Consider the following 18622-nt stretch of genomic DNA (forward strand, 5'->3'; position numbering starts at 1 on the left):
GAATTTTGACGAGTTTTAAGATTAGGTTTAGAATTTAGGGGAATTTATTGGTATACAGCTGTAGAGGGATGGCTAGGGAGTTCAATGGATAGGCAGTGGGCGGGACGGCGAGGTGACGAGGACACTGCCCATCGCGGTGGTGGTGGACGGATGGTTGGGTAGGGCTAGCGGGCGTCGGTATCGAGATTCATAATGGTTAGCAAGGGAGCGATTCGCAAAGGAGGCGGCTTCGGCGCGCGATGGTGCCGTCGGAGTCGGTCGGGAGGTGGAGCACGGGATCTATCTCTGACGAAGGGGGAGCGGAGGGGGAGTGGAGAGGGAGGGAGGGCTAGTGTGTGAGGTGGTCCCGATAGACCATGTCGGAGCTAGGGACGGTGACGATGAGCGATGTGAGGTGGCGCGCAGGTGGGGATCAAGACTAGGGGTTATGTCGGTGGGTTGAGGAAGATGACTCATTCGACATTGATATATATAATCGGGAGTTAAATCTAAACCATCGGTTCTCTATCTAGCGGCCAAAAATTTGACAGATTTAGAGAATATCTGTCGACAAATAACTAGGACATTCCTTTTATTTATCACGATTGTTTTGTTCTTCCGCAAAGTGGATGAGGGACTTTTTTTCCGAGCCATTTTTTTCTTGAGCCAATTGCATGAGGGACTATCAGCCTCACTCTCCGATGGCTACAAGTGGTCCTTACTTGTGCTAACAACTCTCCATGAGCTTGTCACATCACTTTTTTACTGTGACTCATTTGGAACAAAGAATTTAACATGTGTTAACTCCAGAAATTTCTTAACAAACATTTTACTTTTCATAAGAATCATGAAAATTACCTCACCCAATCATATTCCGCAAGCAGTGCAGTACTATTATAAATTGAAGTGGAAAGTGACGTGATTGAGAAGCGTGAAGCGAGCAGTTGGAGAGGGGGCATCGAAAAGACCAGCGATGTGACCTACAAACCAATCAGCAAAAGGAGTTCAGATTTCAGAGAAAGGAGCTCAGTTTCAAGAGATCGCGGTCCAAATATTCAACCTCCATCTCTCTCCCCAACTCTTGCTCATATTCACTGTCCCCGATAGTGTTTGCGCTGCTACATCTATAGACACTTTCCGTCGTTGTACTAATTTGTCAGTCTGTCTCCGTTAACTCTCGCTCTGACACTGCCCATAGGCCATCTTTCGCTCCGGCCTCATACGTATCTCTTCAGTCGGCTCAATCATACTCCCCAGGAGCTCTTCTAAATCCGAAACCTAGAAAGCCGTTGTCGGCAAACAGTCGCCTGATCACCTGTGATTATCTAATCATAGTAACAATAAGAGGTCATACTGTTGGTACAATTTCCAGCTAGGGCAAGAAGCCACGGCAACAAAGAGGACACACAGTGGATGCCCTGAGCATTTCGCTACGTACAAGTACTAAAGCTAAGCCAGGTCAGATAGAACGGATGCAGCACTGTTTCCAGCACCGTGTAAAGAAGACGGGTGTCCTGTTTCGCTATGCTCATCATTCGGGATGTTGGAGTTGCTTCGTCGTAGCATGCGATGAGTTTAATAAAGATGATCTGATGGTGGACTCTGTAGTTTATATAGTTTATGGGGTGTTGTGCAATTTATTTTTTGTTTTTCGAGATGCTTCTGTAATCGGGTGTTTTGGTAGTTGGTTCTGTATTAATGGGTCAGTTATTAAGATTTTTAGATCCAGTCTTAAGTAAACCAGATCAGTTTTTTTAATAATAACATCCGTATATCTTGTGCCGTCTTTTCCGAAAAAAATCATTCGCCCGCTCGGTGTTCCTCCGTCACGCATCAACCGATCGCGCCCAACTGATGTGAGCGCGGGCCCGACCCGCACGTACCGCTTGCGGAGGCTCCATGTTTGTTGGGGTCCGCAACGTGTTCTGTTTACGGGCAGTGGCTTTAGGCTAGAGGACGCCCCAGCCAATGAGCAGTAGACAGGTAAGCGAGCCCGGGCCGGGAAGTACGCGCAGGGGAGGGGAGCTGGAAACGGACGGCATCGGCATCTTGGTGAGGCGAGCGCGAGACCCTGACCCACCGGCGGTAGCGGCACCAGGGGACCTGGGGGCTTTGATGAGGGGAAGGGCCTACCGGCTTTGTCCACTACGATCCATCGCCTTTTCTTCGGTCGAGTTCAGGTGGTCCTCGGATGCAGCGAGGACGACGACAAGGCGGTGCCACTTCGTACAGCTCTTGGATCGAGCCAAGGTGCGTGCTTGGTGGCACGGGGTAAATACTAGGGTCGCTAGCGAATAGTGACTGGACACCGAGCGTCCTGATCCGTTGGGCAGGATCGTGGTTGGTCCTATCCGGGGCAGATCCCTGCAACTTGCCGAGTTGCTGGGAACTGGCCAGTGGCCCAGATATAACAACAATAAAGTCAGTAGGCCACTGATCACTGCCTCGATCACTTACCGTGATGTTATCACTGGCATGTCAAACAAATTTTGATAGGTCTGGTGTATCAGCGATGACATTACTTATACAGTTATGTTAGAGGTATCGTGTCCTGTTTTTACTGGCTAATGGCTCAGACTCGTGGGCTAGCAGGCTGCAACTCTGCCGCCGGGCAAAGGAGTGTGAGCCTAGAAGTGAGAGCACATCGCCACTCAGTGGCTCCCTGCACCCTGCCTGTCACGTGCTTGTGGGGGCTTCTTCAGCTGGAAAATGGTACACAAGTAGTGCTGTTTAAATAGGCTTGTCAGGTTGGCACGATATGGGACACCTAGATACAGCCCAATAGGTCCGGTAAAATTAATAGGTCATACCGTGCCGTGCTAGCTCATGTGCGAAGGTGCGGCCTACGACACGGTCTGTTAGCCAACGTGCTATACTGGGCTCGTTTAGGCACGATTGCGGTACAATCGGTCTGGTGGCCCGACAGACACAACGTGACAAAGGGGAGGGTGGGGGCGATGCGGAGAGGTCGAGGGGTGGGACGGCACAGCGGCGAGGGTGGAGACAGGGTGATCGGGCGGCAGGGTAGGGAGGCCGAGCGGCATGGCGACTGTGCAGGGGTGAGACGTACGATGACATGTTGGGACGAGATGGGGCAAGTCGTGGTCGTGGTGGCTCATCTAAGCCAGGTTGTGCCGAGACGTCGATCTAGGTACGACCTAACTAACCGTGCCGTGTCGTTGCTACAGTGTCATGTCTCGAACCGGTTCGACAAACTTAATCTATTTGAAAAGCACTATACACAAGTCAGAACTCAAAAGTATAACCGTAAAACCAGCAGGACTTTACCTCGCCAAGCTCTTAGGGGCACTGTAGCAAGGATAATCACATGCTTGCAGTTGCAGCAGGAAAAAACAACTAAACGTACGTGTTTACTACCTACTATTAACATCCTCCATGAAGATTGAAGTAAGCTCGTCTCTTCAGGCTCTTTTAACAGCATGTTAACTATTGGGTGAATCAATCCTGCTGTTCATAACGTAGTGAACCAAGCATTGAAAGCATGTAGCAAGAAAGGACGGCCGAATAGACAGCAAAACAAACAGCAAATCTGCACCAGCAAGGTTTGGCCTTTGTAGTGGAGTCATTCAGATATACTCCACCTAGGGGGGCCCAAGATCACGGAGAGAAACCGACCTGTAATGTCCGGTCCATGTTCAAGGATTTGCAGTGGAAGACAATAAGCACATGTGTAACAGTCCAGAGTTTAAACGGGTTTTGGTCTATTCACATATTGAGTGGGACTATACACTCACACCCACTCTTATTTTTTTTCTAACTTTACGTAAAAGATTAACTGAGATAGGCGATACGGACTCTAGTGATTTTATAAGTTAGTTTCTCTTTACTCAATTAATATTATGGTAATTAAACATTTGTATTTATACATTCATTGGTCATACCCATACTTGGCAAACAACTAGGAACATTCCCTCTTAATACAGATCTGTGCGTCAGTGTCAACACATATACTATATCGTATGACCACTTAAGATCCACATACGCCATATGTCCACACTTTTGGCATGTACGTACCTGTGTAACTACTAGGGTCATCTCTGCTATCATTTATAACAATCCAGATCTAAACTAGCTTAGACCCACATATATTAGGTGGACCATACACTATCTCGTTAATGCTTTTATCCTTGCTTCATATAAAAAGCTTAACCTGGTGTTAAAGATATGAACTATAGTAATCTTATAAGTTAGTTTCATCCTTATGCAAATTATAAGGTTTATTAAACATACGTACTGATATATTCACAGATCACTCAAGAGCTCAATTCAAATTAGACCAAATGTCACAACATGCCAAGCACCAATCTTACTGTAGTTCAACTGGCCAGTATGGCTAGCAACCGGGCATGCCAGGTCAGGTCCCCGCGGGTTTTACACCTGGCAAGAGTCTCGATTCGAGTCCCGATTTAAGTTTGGGTTGGAAGCGAATGCCATATTCACTCGTGGGCACCCGCAAACGTTCGAAAAGCCCACCGTCGTCCCACACCTCCATCTTACACCGTCGTCCATATCACCCATGAGTCTCTGATAGGTTCGTAACCGGGATTGAATTTTCACCTATTAGGTGTTTCGGAAGCGGGTCGAATTGATTCAGGTTTCAGACCTATTGGCCTTGCACCAGCCAACACGACCACAGCTTTAGCTAGAGATGATTACCACTACTCCATAGTCCTTAACTAATATCCAGAGATTCCCTGCCCCACGAGTTCTAACCATGTGCACTTCTGTGGCCTTGAGCGGATAGCAGCATCCTCTCCGCTGGGAGTGTGATAGGTAAGCATTTGTTCATATCCTTAAATATTTGGTCCTAAGATTGGCACAGTAGTATTAAGTTCATCAGCAGAAGGGACCAACTTGTTGCAACCTTTTAAAGGCTGTTTCACTTTAGCCTTGTCCGAGGTCCAGACCTTTTAGAGGTTGCTTCAAGAACACAATATCTACTCATGTAACCCTCCAGATATACCAAATCTGCAGAGGTGATAAGATCCTCTCTAAGGAATTTTCGCCAGGGATCAAAAATTTTCACGAAAGGATTTTTTTTATTCAGTATTCTAACGGTTTTTTTATATAGTTTCTGTCACGAATGGATTCTCAAGATCATTTCCTTCAGACGAGATTCTTTCTCATTTTCTTTCACGAATTCTTTCAAAAAGAAATAGTTAAAGGTAAGAGAAAAATAAAAGAATAAAAACAGGAAGGAGAATAATAAAGAAATAAAATAAAAGAAATATGGTTAGAGATACTCTCTCCGTTTTCAATACTTATCACTTTTGATCAAACACGTATATCAAGATATACTAAGGGTAGTACAATTTTAAATAAGAAATAATAAAAATATTCTTAGAAATTAGCTTAAATATTCTAGAACCTACCGTAAATATGTGAATAAGAGGTATTTTATACAGATAAAATTAAAAACTACATTAAAAAATGTAAAGTGATAAATATTTAAGAACAAATAAAATAATTAAAAATGACAAGTATTAAAAAACAAAAATATTCTAAGAGCAGAAGCATAGGACTCCATGGATTTGCAAAGCGTGAGAATGAGCATAGTACCAAATTCTACTTATCCGCATACACGGAAATTCCTAGGGCAGACAACACAGATTCGAGTTCGGCACAGAAAGCGAGACAAAACATCCACGGTTAATCTTCTCACAGAACATAGAATAGCAAAAGGCATCGACAAGACCACATACCTAAGCGACACGTGCCCGGGGCATTTGTCAAAGTTTCGTACAGCATGTCCATGTCAGCTCAACTGAGTTCACAGGAACCGGCTCTGAGTCGCTGTGGCTCTTCCATGAGCCCAAAGTTGAAAAGGACTTGACATGGCTGGCGCCGGTACCGGTACCACCACCACCATTCGAGGTTGGGCAATTGTGGGACCAGTCACCAGCCTTACCACACTTAAACACGCATCGGGCGAGCTTGCTGAAGTTAATGTTCGACCACCTTTGTCAGGATAAGGATCCGAAGGTTGATTCTCGGGCAGTCTCTTGTCCGCATTTGAAGCAGGATGACGAGCTCCCCTTGCTCGAGTTTTGGCTGCTTGACATAAGATCACGGTCAAGAACTTCTCTACAGAAATTTTTTCATTCTTTTCAGTATTTTAGTGATTTTTTTATGATTCTTATCACGACTTTTTTTTCAAGATCATTTCTTTCAGGACAGAATTATCTCTTTTTTCTTCACGATTCCTCTCGAAAAGAAACTATTGTAAATGAAAGAAAATAAACAAATAAAAATAGAGAAAAAAATCAGAAAGAAAATAAAATTAAAATAATATCGTTACAGATGATCTAACATCAGTTTGGTATTATGGAGCACTTACCCTAAGCTGTTGATCGTCACACCATTTAAAAAAGCTACACGGGCCACCACGCTGGGTGATTTGTCCCAACCGCATACCAGAAAGAGGCCTGAAATGCCCAAGTTACAAAAGGTGGATCACTATAACAATAAAGGAAAAGATAAAAACGAACAAGAAAGATCGCAGCTAATTAAAATACAAGTGGTAGTTTTCTAGCATCAGTCGCTATGCATAAAGATACGGATATAAGTAAGTGCTCCACTAAAACAAAACGAACAATAACTAGGGCTAGGAACTAGGAAGTAGGAACCACCATTATACCTCTTATAAAAAAGCAAGTAGCATTTAGTCAGAGCAATAACGCGCCATTTCAAGTAATGCAGAGCAAACTTGCCATAGAAACATGATAATTGTTAGGATTCTTCATTCTGGATCAACAACATAGTTAAAGTAAACATCATCGGGAAGATAGTCGGAAGGCGGAGGCTGCTAGCGAAGGTTAAACTGTAGATCAGAGAGACTTAGAATCATAAAGAAGATATATAAGAAACGGACTTGAAAACTAGATTGATTTCTCTTGCTTGATTACAATGAACGTTGTGTCATCCTTTATATAAGAGCAGACCCTAATAATGTAAACTAATAGATCTTATCTCTAACTAATCTAATATAATCCCTACCAACTAATTTTATCTCTAACCTGCTGCTACAGTACACACGGGGACATAGTAACGCGATGTGGTGATAACATCATGAACAGTATTCTCTGCGCATAACATCTTTACCCCTCCTTGCAAGACAGCTCGTCCTTGTGCTATGGTAATAGCTATAGCGGTGTAGATCCCTTGACGGCTTGAGCAATAGGACCATTGCTGGATTGAAAGCTGACATCTCTGATACCAAATATTATGGTAAGCATCATTTTGATACTAAATGTTAGGATAAATATCCGTGGGGTGGATAGGCAGGTGACGTCAGCTGCTGGGGGAGGAATTAGACTATAGATTAGGAAGATAACATATTGGGGAAACTAGAGAAGGAAAGTGAAAACTAGATCTATTCTTATTGTTGGATTACAATGGATATTATGCCCTCCTTTATATAGGAGCTTACCCTAACAATCTAAACTAATCAATCTTATCTCTAAGACTAACTAATAGTAGATCTTATCTCTAACTAACTAATCTGATCCCTAACAATCAATCTTATCTTTAACCTGGTGCTATAGTACATGTATATTGCAAGAACTATGGTCGTTGCGAGGTATTTGGAATCAGATAATGGGAGCTCTTGCGTTCTTGATGTTATACTGATTTAAATAGAGCTCCTCTGCTTAGTATGCTCTGGCCACATGACAAACTATAAATTAGAATATCATTGAAAAATACCAATACAAATTAGCGTAAGAATAGTCGAAGAACTTCGTTATCAAGGATTGGAATGTTGTTGGTGTATTTGTGAGACCGAAGGGCATCACTAGAAATTCGAAGTGGTCGTGATGCGTCCAAAAGGCTGTCTTCTCAATGTCATCAGGAATCTTGCAGACTTGATGATATTCAAAGCAAAGATCGAGCTTACTGAAGTAATAGGCACCATGAAGTTCATCGAGAAGCTCATCCATGATCAGAATCAGATACTTGTCCTTGAGTGTGCGTTCGTTCAATGAATGATAGTCTACATAGAATCTACATGTATCGTCCTGTTTCTTGACAAGAAGGAAGGGCGATGAAAATGCGAAATTGCTATGGTGGATCGTACCTTGGGCCAACATAGCCGCACACTGGTGTTTCAATTCATCTTTCTGCATCTAAGGGTAACGATATAGCTGTACAATCATAGGTGTTGTATCATGCAATAAGTGAATCCTGTGATTGCGAGAATGCTTGGGTGGAAGGCCATGTGGTTCAGTGAACATGTCATCAAAGTCGCGGAGAAAACCATCCATATTCAAAGGACATGATGGCCATCCCACCAGAATGCCAAGCAGAGGTCATCGAAATCCCGCAAGATCAGCCCAAGAGTATGAAGGAACTAGATTACTAGACGCCTAATACAATATCGTAGCCGCCCAGAGGAATAGCTTAATAGTCTACCATGAAGTCTTCCACGTCAATGTGTACATGAAGATCATCACACAATCCTACATATCCCACCTTATCGCCATTGTCTATTGCGATGTTCAAGCCAGAGCGAACTAGACGAGTTGATAGCCAGATGCGATGAGCGACTAAATCATTGATAAAATTGTGTGTTGATCTGGAGTGAAGAAGGGCGAGCAACGACTGGTTGTTGATGATGACTTGAATATGTACCGTCTCCTCAACACAAATGTATGTTAGCGCGTGAAGGGAGACAATGGGATCGGTGCTCACAGCGATATCAGTTGTGCCATCGTCATACTCGTTCACCTCAATGTAGAATAGACGCTGGAAGTGATGAACATGCATGTACTGTTCTCACAATTGTAGCACAGACCCTACTTGCAGCGCTAAGCCAGAGACAGACAATGAAATGGTCATGGTGGTGGAGCTAGTGTCACTGGTTCCGGCCCCGGCGCAGCAAGATGCTTGGTCGCCAAGGAAGGGGTTGGTGTTGGCTTGTCTGTTGTGCGCACAGAGGCACATGCCATCACTAATAAGCCATCTAAAGCCTGGGCATGATGCTTGTAAGCACGAGCCAGACTCATCGCCATATGCAAGTATGGAGGGTCTTGAAGCTCCATGTCAATGCGGACCCGTTTGGTAACCTCATCATGGATAGTTGGACTACTGTGCTGTAGACAGAGGGTCAGCACGACACAGTAGGGCCTGAAACTGGTCCATTTAGTCTTCAATAGACGTCATGAAAGATAGGCGCGCTAGTTCGCCCAATGGGTTGTTCTAAAGTGGTGGATCGAAGCGTATATGGCACAACTCCTTGAAGTGGGGCCATGATGGAATACCAGAGTCGCACTACAGCATGAAGTACCAATGTTAGGCGCTTCCCACCATATGATAAGCCGCCAACCAGACTTTGTCACTCTTCAATGTACGATGTCCATGAAAAAAATGCTCGTAATGATTCAACCAATCGAGGGGATCATCCTTGCCATCGAAGGTTAGAAATTTAAGCTTATGGAAGCGAGGTACTCTTGTGGTGTTCGGCTGGCTCTATTCCTGCATAACAGAGGGAATGTGGGGCTGCATGGTGGGTATGTGTGATGGTGGACATTGGATCTGATGGATGGGGAGTTTGATGGCTATGGTGGCATAGGGAAGGGAGGCATCCCTATGAGACCTGGAACACCTGCAGATGGTGGTAGCATTGCTGCAGGGATTTGGAGCTAAGTTGTGGTCGGCGATGTGGTGGCCAGCATAGCTGTGCTACTGCTGGTCGGTCCAAAGGTAGCAGATTGCTGTGTAGAGTACATAAGGGTCTTCAAATATGCCTGTTGGGTCGATATTGCGACCATCTACTGTGCGAATTCATCGAATTGTTGATGCAGGCTCTTCTGCAGATCTATCACTGCCTTGGCCAAGGATTCCACGTCCTAAGAACCAGAGCTCTCGTCGTTGTGGAGTCTGGCATATATGATACCAAATGTTAGGGTAAACACCGCTAGGAACATAATCGGACGGTGTCAGCCACTATGAGAGAGATTATATTATAGATTAGGGAGATATAATATTGGGGGAGACTAGAGAAGTGGACTAGAAACTAGAATAATTTCTCTTGCTTGATTATAATGGATGCTCTCATCATCTTTTTAGTTGGATCTTGTGGATTTCATCTCTAACCTATCCCAACTTGCTTGGGACAAAGATTTTATTGTTGATTACAATGGATGGTGTCCCTCCTTTATATAGGAGCTGGCCCAAACAATATAAAATAATCAATCTTATCTCTTAGACTAACTAAGATATCTTATCTCTAACTAATCTAATCTGATCCTTAACCACTAATGTTATCTCTAACATGCTGCTACAATACGTGTAGGGGCACAATGTCACATCACAAAAAATTTAAACATGCCATTAAGCATTCATGAGCATCATCAACATCATAATTGAAGTTTTGAGCAAGTAATTGTATGCATTTAAAGTTAAACATAAATTGTTAAGTTTAATGAGAAGTGATGCATTGTGAAGAAACTCATAAAATTACTATATAACTTAAGGGTTAAAATAAATTTAGAAATTTGCCCATGGAATATGAAGAATATTAGTATATTTTCTCGGATTTTAGGGATTTAATTTGAAGCCTTAAAAATTAGAGAAATTTAGAAAAGTTGATAACTTTGGTGAATTTTAATTTGAGTTTGGCTTGGGCTTTTTGAGTCAAACCAATCAAAATGGGTTTCATGTGAATTATAGTATCCCACAAAAATTCTCTTAAAAATTTTGAGGCTTGGGAATGTCTCCCATGGGATCAGAGAAACTAAAAGGATATATTTTTAGTATGTCGATTACTGTTCATGGGCTGCTGTTCATCAACTACTTCTAGTTCCTCACCGGCCAAGGACTGACACCGAGTTGCTTCGAGGCAGGTCAGCACCGCCATCTTGGACTTTAAGCAGAGTCCGCCACCACCTTTGTCTTCTCCCACCCCTCTGCAGCTCTCTCTCGCACGCGCCTTTTTTCCTTCTCCCTCAGCCGAACAGAACATAGCATAGCACAGCCATACCACCGAGCCCAAATCCATCGTGCCCGAGGTCAGAACAGCTAGGCCCAAGCCCTAGGAATTGAGGAGGGAGGTCACAGAGGCTTCCTCGAGCTTTCCCCACCGAATTCCCCTCAAATCCTGACCGGATTTGTTGCGTCGACCCTCTCTTCCTCAGCTCCGGCCAAGTTTCCACTGCTCACCGTCGAACCGCCTCATTGTTGTTCCACTTTTCAATCTAAACCATGGTGAGCTTCAGCACACTCTACTCTTTATTGTGTGTGCATCGATTTTCCTTTGGCCCGACGTTGGTGCAGGTCTCCACGGTAACCAAACACTGCCACGCCATGGCACTCGTTGACGGCCATGCCCCAGCCGGGCCCTCCGGCCAAAACCCACCCTAGCGAGTTCCTAGTAGTGCGCTACACTTTTTGCTGCCCTCGGTCGGGCTGACTTGGCCACCGTTCACATTCGGTGTGCCAGACTGAGCCGCCATGACTGCGACCTCTGTTCTCTGCTGTCGGCCAAGCACCTTGCAAATCGGACCCTCTTCAGCTGCTAAAACTCCTAGTACCGACCATCGCCTCGCTATGGGTTCTGCCAGCGAGACCGCGCAAGGCCGCCTACCTCCATCCCCTCCCTCTCTCTTGTTACGTTTGACCGTGCTCAAGATCTAACCAGGTTTAGCTGGGCCATGGGCCCACTGTCATGGCAAGAGCTAGGCTTTTCTGAATGCAAAAAGATTTTAGGGCCTTTAGATATTTTGTTATTTTAGTTAATTCAAAAATTATGAAATAGATTATTTGTTACATTGATAAATCAACTGAAAGTTTGTTAAATGCATAGGAAATTAAATGTAGCTCCAAAATTGGTGAAACCAATCTTGTTAGCTTCGTATGATCATGGACTGCATGTTAAAAATACTATGAGTCATGAAATATGTACTAAAATTCCTATGGTTAGTGAAATCTGTTTAAGCTTTAATAGTTCATATTAAATTGTTGGTAAGCCTAAAATTGGTGAAGGCAAATCTGTTTAGGATTGAACTATGGTTTAAGCTTAATTAATCTAGGAGAATTGTAACATAATTAACAATAATCCAAATTAAGAAAGCATTGATGCTATAGATTCATGGCATGATGCATTGCATCTCTATTATTGTCTTGCATTGTGGAGCATCTTTCATCACATGTTATCCATACTCATTGCGATGCATCATTCCTATATTTAGAAAATGACGTTTTGGAGAGTCATATGCTTGAACCCGAAAACAAACCAGTGGAATTCGTGAGTGAAGAACAATAAGAACTAAGCAAATATCTATCATATTTCTCCTATATTTTGGTGAATTATTGATCAACTTGTTAGATATTGTTATGTGTCATATATGCATATTCTAGTGAGTTGATGTCAGGAATGTGAGTAGATCCTATTTTTTGCATAATACCTACCTTAACAAAGCTGTTACTCCTGATCTTATCATATTTGTCATATATTTTGGTGAACTATTGGTCAACTTGTTAGATATTGCTATATGTCATATATGTTTATTCTAGTGAGTTGATGCTAGGAATGTGGGTAGATCATATTTATCGCATAGTACCTATCTTGACAAAGTTGTTAATCCTGATCCTTGTAACATAGGCATGTTGTATCATGATCTAACTTAAAAGTGATGCGGTAATGGCTTAACCCTTGCATAGGTTCTCGGTAGAAGTCAAGCGGTGGATGTCATCGTCGTTTGCGAGCTATAGGGCTTGTTATTGATCACTAAAATGAGTTGGGATGATGAATTGGTGAGAGTGAGATGAGATGTAGGCGGTGTTAGGTACAGTTCCAGAGAGGAGACATGGGTGCTATAGACCGCTTGCATCAATTAAGCATCAATCGTTGGTGTTGTTTGCTTAAACACATTTACATACTACCACGTATATGAATATGGTAAGGATGAGATATGTATCGTGCATCACCGTGTTCATTTGACTCATCCATCCAAGGTGTGAGTTTTAAGAGACTCCTAGGGATATCCGAGCGTGGACCTAGGTACTCTCCATAGGCTTAGGCATGTGAACAAAGGTTTAGATGGATACGCAAACGATTTTCACATGAATCATCACTTGCAACCAAAGGATTGCATGGTTTGTGGTCTCGTGTCGTATGGGTAAAGAAGTATTCCATTGCATGGTGCAAACACTATTAAAATAGTCGCGCTCTTGGTTATGAGCACGCTTAATATCTATTAGACATCAATCGTAGAATTTTGTTCAGTTTGGTGGGATGAAAAGTATATGAGCTTTTAGGAGAAGCATTTGTTGATGCTGATTTGAGTTAAGCAAGTTTACATTCTTGAAAGTTTTAATTATTGTCGATCAATATTAGTTGTTTATGTCGTTATATTGATTAAAGTGATTTTTCGCTGAATCAACTTAATTTGTGATCTTATTCCTTGCTATTCATCTAAATGCATTATCCTTAGAGTCAAGAATAATATATATACATATTGTGTAAGTCTTGCGAGTATCTTCGTACTTAAGTATCGCTCTTAAGTAGTTGCAGGTAATGACAAACTAGTGTATGAATATTTCTATCTTGTCGATGCTGGCGACGGGCAGGAGTAGAGGATGTCTAATTGAGCTAATCCTGGTGGTGGCTTTTGGGCAATGACGCCACTGATATTTTGTTTAACTGATATTTTGTTTATTAATACTTTTCGCTGCATATGAAAACTCTAATATTAAGTAGAAACTAAAATTATAAACAAGATATGTAATATAAGTTAAGTTTTTACACTCTATTTATATCTTATGATGAAACTATATTGTAAAAAGATATATGATGTGATATTAGGATTTCTTGGTATATATGGAGACTATTTCATTAGCAATAGCATGACAAGAAATGCACTATTCTTTCAGGCATAAAGTGAAAGGACATGAGGTAGTACAATGAAAATTAAAATGTGTTATTGCCGATTGAAAGCAATTGATAAATATATACTACAAATGAACTGAACTTATCTTAGTTGGTTGAGAGTGTGAATGTATGCTCAAACCATCATGTCTATTTTCTTTTTAATATAAAGCTGCCTAGTTATTCCTAGATTGATCCAGTCTAGTTATTTTTAATATATATACTGCAGAAGAAAGTATCATACTGTCTGCATCCTCTATGATTTATTAAAGCAACTCAAGAGATCCAAATAATATGATTCACAATTGCGAGATAAGCAGTTCAAATTCCCAAACTACTACCCAAATCACCGTGAGAACTTCCATCTATAGAATTGATAACAACGATTACCTGCATAAAAGATCGCATTATCACTCATGTTTAGAAAGAAGGGACAACTGCAAAAAATCGACGCTATTATTAACTGTGTTGCGTCAGATAAAAGCAAGTAAGCATGCCAGCATAAGCCAAAAAATGGTTATGGTAAAATATCATATGCTCAGGGAGCATGGAAGGTAAAAGAACGCATGGGCTTACCTGATTTAATGGGCAACGATAGAACTGCCTCCCAACATTTTTTCCCTGCCTTCGTAGTGAGAATTAAGCAAGTTCCAGCATCGCAAGGGCAATGCATATCTGCTGCTGATGCCTCTGACTGAAAAACACTGTTACTTCGAGCATTTCCAGGGCCTGGAGATGGAGTATCGAGCCATAAAAGAAGTTGCAACCCCTATTGTCCTAATGGTAAAGAAAATAAGTAAATAACAGCATATAAACGAACCAAAACAGGGGGAAAAACAAATGGAGATAAAAGGAAAGTTGTCATCTTGCCTGACATTCAGATATCCATTTTCTACGAGCCACGTGCAATTGCATGCGTGTGTATACATCACTCAACAGTTCAAAAGCGCCCTTCAAGCACATCTTTTCAGATGTTAGTTATGTCACCAGTGGAACCCTACAATCACACTGTATCTCTCATATCTGTATGCCTAAGTGGCTAAGTCACATGCATATGCGTGTAGGAATTTTTGGCGGTTGATTATGGATTGCATCATCACAAGACAACTTACTCTAATCATCTGATGTCCGCGCAGATTTGACCAAAACAAAATTTGTGCATTGATGCAAATTTTGTTACAGTCAGACTGCCTGTATGGCTGTATCAGTGCAGATGAGTAAGGACTCGTTTGAGTCCCTCCGACCCCGGCTCAATCCACAGGGGTGGGCCAGGAATTGAACTAAAGTTTTGGTCCACCCACGTGAATTAGGCTGGGATTGGGATATCCTAAACAGACCCTTATTACAAACATGACAGATTAATAATAGAAAAGAGTGAAAGACAAACTAACTAGGTACTTTAGGACAACAGAAATGTAAGTTCCTATAAAGGTAGAGACATGCACCACGTTTCTACTTCACCTTTTAGGTATAACATGAGTGCTAGACAATTGACATTTGAAAGTATCATTTCAACAATGAGGCTAACAGATCACTTAAGCATAAAAATTGTAACACAACACATGGACAAACAAGCATGGTTTCTAATGCTAATACAATATAACAAAAGTGTTCAGCAGTTACATCATGTGCATAACACACATGAAACCTCATGTACCGCTAAACGCTTATCCTACCAAGCTCCTTACACATTTGGAGGGGAGGGGGGGGGGGGGGACTAGAGAAAACTCTCCTAAACTAAGAAAGGAAAAACATCCAGACAGCAGCTGCACCAAGCATCATTTAAGGACCAACAAGTGCCAACATATCATCCTGCCATAACATTACTTTGGTTCACAATATCTGTCCGGCACACAATCGAGAGGCACATAATTTAGATAGACATATTTCTACTCCATCTAATAGAGACAAGTATGGTCCAGAACAACATCCAAGGAATAATAGTTGGTCCTAGTATTGGGACAGCAGCTCAACAAGCTGCACTGTCATAGTACATGGTCGCTTCGACCAACCACCAAGTGACCAAGGGAACCCAAACTCACTAGAGGTATATAAAATCCTTAGGGAAAATTATCCATATACCACTATTTCTAAGGAGCTTTGCAAACATACCACTCTTTTAGTCTGGATTTCTATTGTCCCGGATCGGTTGGTCCAGCATTGATTGTCGCGCTTATTTGGTTGCTTATATTGTACCATCCAAGCGAGCTCGTTCAGATTACAAGAATATTCTTCAAGATGCTGAACCAGCCGGTACACGAAAATCGGGTGTACCACATCGTCAGGTCAGACTCATCCCATACAAACACTACTCGCCCGTGAACAGTACTTGAAATTTCCCCCTTTTTCAAAAAAGTGGTTCTCTGTTGCTCCAATAATTATAGAATTTTTTTTATATGTTTTATAATCTATGTACAACTCATTTTAATCAGATTCAAACAAAAAACTGTGTAGAATTAAAACTAAAATTCTAAAAAAAAAGACTATTTTTAGAACTTTTGACAAATGTTAGAGCCTCAAATAAAATTTTAAAAATATGAGAAAATCATATTCTTCTTACGTGATGGATTAATTACTAAAATTATTTTTAATCATAGGTTATATGATGAAAAAGTGAGCTATTATGTAATACTTCATTTTTATCATGCAATATAGCTCATCCAGCCTCAATTCATTTAGCCAACCAAACAGAATCTTATATCAGGTTGTCACATTACATACAACCAACTAAACATATTTTCATACCATCTCATACATCTAACTAAATAACCTACTTGTACCACCTTATCTAGGACCATCCATCTAGTCTCATCCCATTCAGAACATCTCAACATATTCAACTTCGTTAAACCAACCAACACTATCTATTTACCTTGCTTTACTACGTCTAGCACCACACCACTTGACCTTGCGTGAACGGCCTAGATTAGATATGGACTTCACTCCCTATTAGTTGTCAAATCTCTCATCCAGTATGCACTGAGCGCTCCATCCTCCCTAACTCTGGCGCTCCTACCCACTATCGTCGACCGCCTAGAATCCCTCTGTGCCACGACTCTTGATCCCGAGCTCCTGCCCCTATGCTAGTGCCGCCCTTCATCCACAAATTTCCCTCCTCATTGACATTCTTTTGCGCCATCCTCGACGCTCTCCTGACGTGCCCGCAAGCAGGCTGCTACTATTTTCCATCGCCGCTAGGCTAGCTCGTCGTCGTCCAAACCAAACCAGAGAACCCATATGTAGCATCGAGCTAACTTTCTAAGCATGCTATTCGTGGCCACCTGCCACCTCCCACACCATCTAGCGCACCCAGGAAGAACATTTGGATCTAGACGAAGAAAGGAGAAATTTCTACAAAAAGGAAGTGAGCAATCCATCCATTCAATCCATGCCATCCTCTTCTCATTAGTAAAAGAAGAAATTAGGGGAGGGCCAGGGCGAGGAGTATCAAGAGGAACCAGTGGGAGATGGCTGCTTCGGTCTTGGACTCGCCATGTCAGATCCCAGTAAAGAAGGTGTGCTCCATTGGTGACGCGAATCGAGGTGCGATGGCAGCGGGAATTGAGATGCGATGGCGGCGCAAATTGAGTGGCGGCAGCGGGACAAATCGAGTTGTGGTGGCAACGTGAATGAGCGGTGGAGGTGTGAATCCACTGGCAACTCAATCTATACTTGTTTTGGACTGCTTGGTGGTCCTGCCTGCTTGCTGCCGGACATGGAGGAGGCTCTTGATCTCAAAGCCTACTTGCTCATCGGAGAAAGGGCCGATTTGATTTGCTGGAGAAGAAGGGAGAGAAGCTAAGAGGGTGCCGGGGAGGTGGAAGATGGTACGAGAGACGATGATGTGTTGATGGAGGAGAGGTTTTGACAGAGTGGTAGACAGAGAAAAAGCGAGGAACTAACCATCCTAAATTAGTAACTCGGGCTCAAAGAGTGGTATATTTGCAAAATATTTTGTGAAAAGTGCTATACAGGCAATTTTCCTAAATCCTTAATAGGAATTGACAGACATGCAACATACAATATAGTGCACGGAACCATTAGTCTAGGCTACCCGAGTACCTCAACTGGCACTTGTAGCAGCAGCTCTCGAGCAAACAATTACATGATAAGAGTCATATTGATCATCTGATTCGTAACACTCACCCGAATGGGGCACTTGTAGAACTTGCGGTCAGGGTTCTTTGGCGTGTTGGACGTGAGCACAAGGGAACTCCCGACGTCGCAAGGGCACGCCTTCTCCTCCACCTCCCCACCCACTGACCTGCATCGGTTTACCTGCTGCCGCTGCCAATTCCACCTCCTCCCCTAGTAGACAGTACGGCTTGGGGGCACTCCCTCGCCTAGTGCCCGGGGTCCCAACACTTGAAGCACGCTCCGCTTGCCACCTGGGTTCCACTAATACCCGCGGCTAGGGTTTTTGAGCCACCAGACCGCTTCTGGGCGTAGGTCAGAACTTACTGATGCTGTTGCTTCCAGGCAGGGGTGTGGATACCCTTGAGGGTAGCTAGGTAGGACCCCTCGGAGGTGGAGGCGACGGGGGGGGGGGGGCATGGCGGGGGTTGGTGAGGAGGAGGTGGAGAGGCAGCGTCGCTTGGAGGAGGGGTCGAGTGTCGTGGCCTCCACCGCATCGATGGCATGAAGGAAGGCCTCGTCGTCCTCCCCGTCGGGCACCGATAGGCTGAGGTGGGCCAAAAATCCTGTAGAGCACGCTTGCTCATGCGCAACAAGTGGTCCACTACAACTCAAGTTGCGCAT

General features: G+C 43.0%; 1 pseudogene; it reads right to left on the reverse strand.

Annotated features, from left to right (window-relative positions):
- Window positions 1-6322: 6322 nt before the first annotated feature.
- Window positions 6323-18622, reverse strand: LOC133910791 (uncharacterized; annotated as a pseudogene).

Source organism: Phragmites australis, chromosome 3, assembly GCF_958298935.1.
Source record: "Phragmites australis chromosome 3, lpPhrAust1.1, whole genome shotgun sequence".
Lineage (NCBI taxonomy): Eukaryota > Viridiplantae > Streptophyta > Magnoliopsida > Poales > Poaceae > Phragmites > Phragmites australis.